General features: G+C 49.0%; 1 non-coding gene across 1 annotated transcript; it reads right to left on the bottom strand.

The window, feature by feature from the left end:
- Positions 1-281: 281 nt before the first annotated feature.
- On the bottom strand, positions 282-354 carry TRNAT-UGU. Its single transcript has one exon. It is a non-coding gene; the product is annotated as a tRNA-Thr (tRNA).
- Positions 355-3,492: the final 3,138 nt, after the last annotated feature.

Below are 3,492 nucleotides of genomic sequence, written 5' to 3'. Positions count from 1 at the left end.
CGGGGCGTCGCGTCTCCTTTGCCGGGGACCGAGTCGCAGGTCCCGGTAGCTCTTGGGTCGCCGAGGACGGCTTTTCTTTCTTCTTTTTCCTGCTCTTTGTGTCGGTCCAGGATTTTCTCTTCCGGGTCACCTCTAGCTCACTAGAAGGACGCCCATCATTTGCATTTCAGGAGGAGTAATTTTTAATCCTGCCAGAAGTAACGTTTTCAGAAATCGCTGTTCCATTTTCGAGTTTCTATTCCGTGAAGGGGAGGACTTAAAAAAACGTAGAAGCGAACAGGAGGCCCCAGCGAGGATCGAACTCGCGACCCCTGGTTTACAAGACCAGTGCTCTAACCACTGAGCTATGGAGCCTACCCGTTACCTGGTTTGCTCTAGTTCGGGGACATTGGAAGCAATATTGCTTTAGCTGGCAGTTTGAAAGCAACTGACCTCATGCGTCCATTATCAGTGATAATCGTAAAGACTATGAAATGCTAGAGAAAAATGACTACAATATGACAAGCACTACCCCCCCCCCCGCCAAATGTCAAAGTCCTATGTTTAGGATTACAAAACACTAAATCATACCTGCGTAAGTTATGCATACAGACAAGGGCTGGAAGGGAAAAGGCAAAAATGAAATCATGTTCTGATCCTATTCTGAGTGGTTCTTTTACATGTGAAAAATCCTCCGAGCCATTGTTTATATGATACATTTTATCAAGTTTCCTACTTACTGGGAAGTTATGGGGGGTATTTTTGCTTCTCATAAGTCAAATATGCTATTGATTATGGTTGAATTAATTGATTTAACAGTATTTATTGAATACTCGAATCCCTCTAGACTTTGGAGATAGGGTGGATAAGTAAAGCTCTGTCTCTGCTCTTTTAATGACTGGGATCATGAAACTGTGCCTCGTTCTTTTTTGCTTAATGAGCTGTTTATGGAAGGAATGGAGGTGTAGTGACAGCGTGACTCATTCTGGCAGGAAGGACAGAATGAAAGCCATGAAGCCCAGTGCTCTGCAGGCCTCTCTCCCTTCCCTCCTAGGAGTGTCAAAACCCTTCTTGATCCTCTATTTGAAACTGCACCATCGTCCTTATCCCGTCCCTTTTACCCCATACTAGGTGAACCTTCTTTCCTACTGGATAATGTGCTATTATTGTTCTTTTCTGTCTCGCCCTGTTAGAGTGTCAGCTCTTTGAGCCCTAAGGGTTTTGTTTTATTCCCAGAATAGTGTGTAGCACATAGTAGGTGCTCAAGAAATGCTGAATGACTGACATCTATGTTCATTTCGTAAGCCAGGAGAGATTGGGAAAGTGCCTGGGGAGAAGGTTTCTAATCTCAGTTCTACTTCCCCTGACTCCCCACCCAAGCTGGAGTTTTGTTAACACCTTTTGCATTGTCTCATGGTTCTGGAGGCTACCAGTCCAATTCAAGACGTGGGCAGCGTTGTTTCCTTTGGAGGGCTCTGAGGGAAGGACCCATCCCAGCCTCTCTCCTTGGCACTTGTAGATGGCCGGCTTCTCCCTGTGTTTCTTAACATCCTCTTCCCTCCATGCATGTCATTTCAAATCCCCCCTCTTTCTAAGGACACCAGTCCTATTGCATCAGGGCCCACCTCGCTTTAACTTGATAGCCTCTGTGACAACTCTGTCTTCACTTTGGTCACACCCTCAGCTACTGGCAGTTAGGGCTTGCACCCAAGAATTTTGAGGGAACACAATTTCTCAGTAACAAATGCAGCCAGGCATTCAGTTAAGGCAGAAGCAAGGCCTCCTTCATTCCCTTGACCCTGTCTGCCTCTGGTTAGCAGACCTCACCAGCGATTCTCACTTGCTGCCCCCCACCCCTTCCCCAGGCCAAATGATGAATCCCCAGCACCTCCCAGCAGGAGGAGAGATGTGACAGAAAAACAGAGCCTCTCCTTCTCTCAATTCTAACTTGTGATCTGTAGGATAAAAGCTATAAAGATGAAAGGACAAGGTGAAGGAAAGCTAAGGAGGGTGAACACCCTATAAAGACTTCAGTCGGCTTTTGTGTAGCATGGCCTTAGGAGAAAAAGTCTGGGAGGGTTTTCTATTGAATCTTACGTCCCCTCCTCCTTCTCCCTATCCTCTCCAGACGGGGCTTTATAGCCCACTTAGCACTTACCACCTGTGAAATGGAGGTGATCATTTTGTCTCTATCTCAGAGCAGTCTGGGGGATTCAACCCAACAATGAACTTGAAAGTGCTAGGAGAAATTGTGAAGTGCCAGAAACAAACGTGATAGAGAGGGAAGGCATCCTGGGGTCCAGTTTGGATGGAGGGAGAGGACGAGATGGAAAAAAGAAGTCTCAGCAGCATCCCTTGGCTGTTTTATGTTCTTTTTGCTTTTAAACGACAGTTTCCTTTGCTCACTCCTGCCCTCTTTCTCTTCAGATGAGTCTGCCGCAGCCCTAGGGCTGGAGGATGTAGGAGGGACAGTGCTTCCACCCTCTCTCGCCCTCTCCTTGGAATCACTGTCCTGTGTCCTCTCCTCCTGGGAGAAGGCCATGTTCTGTCCCCAAATCAAACTCAAGGTCAGAGGGTGTGAGGGTGCAAGGGTCAGGAAGGACTTCCAAGCTCATGTAGCCCCGGTTCATTTTGAAGACAGGGAAGCATTGGCCCAGGAGGGGAAGGGGCTTGCCACATCGTGCAGTACAATGGTCACAGAAGGCACATTGCCGTTGTGGGGTTTGGGACTTCCCATGGTTTTTGTTTCCTATTCTGAAGGATGGTCAAAGAAAGTAAAAAAACAAAACAAAAGACAAAACAAACGAAGTGCAAACATGTATGTAACCTAGCCAACCAACCCACCACCCAAAACAGAGGGCAAAAGGGCTTTCTGAATTTGTCCAAGATAAAGGTAGGCTCTTTAGTGCGGACCCCCGGTGGGGGTGGGGTGGGGGTGGTGGTGGTGATGGATCAGGACAGGGAAGGAGGGAAGGAGGTGGAGAGTCCTCCCTCTCATCTGGTCCCTCCTTACACCCACCCACAACCCAGCTAGAGGTGGAGGGTGGGGGATAGGACCCCTGTGACCAGCAGAAACCCAGAAAGCAGGAAGGACAAAGCTAAAGAAGGAGAGAGGGCAGGAAGCAGGGTGCTGTTCATGTTGCTTTATAAACCCAACACAGATTTACATGAAGCTGGCCCCCTGGCCCGGGTGTCTGAGCTCTTCCACCCCCTCTCCTCTACCCCTTTTCCCCTTGTTGGATGGGGAGGCCAGCAGGAACCTAGGGCACAGGCAGGAGGGCTTTAGAACCTGGGATGCTGGGGTCAGGGGCTCTGGTCCCAGCTGACCCTCTCCTCCCATTTGCCGGGATCCTTGGGGGTTGGGGATGTGGCATCTTCCGCAATAACTCAGGGAACACAACCCTTCTCACCATCCCAGATGGAAAAGCTTTAGGGTAGACAGCTCAGAAAGTGGGTGGGCAGCTCAACAGTGAATGCCTGCCAGACTTACGTGGACCCAATGGAAGGCACTCC

This window comes from Ailuropoda melanoleuca, chromosome 8, assembly GCF_002007445.2.
Source record: "Ailuropoda melanoleuca isolate Jingjing chromosome 8, ASM200744v2, whole genome shotgun sequence".
NCBI classification, from domain to species: domain Eukaryota; kingdom Metazoa; phylum Chordata; class Mammalia; order Carnivora; family Ursidae; genus Ailuropoda; species Ailuropoda melanoleuca.
The sequence above is the reverse complement of the archived record's forward strand: the minus strand, read 5'-3'. Positions and strand labels throughout refer to the sequence as shown.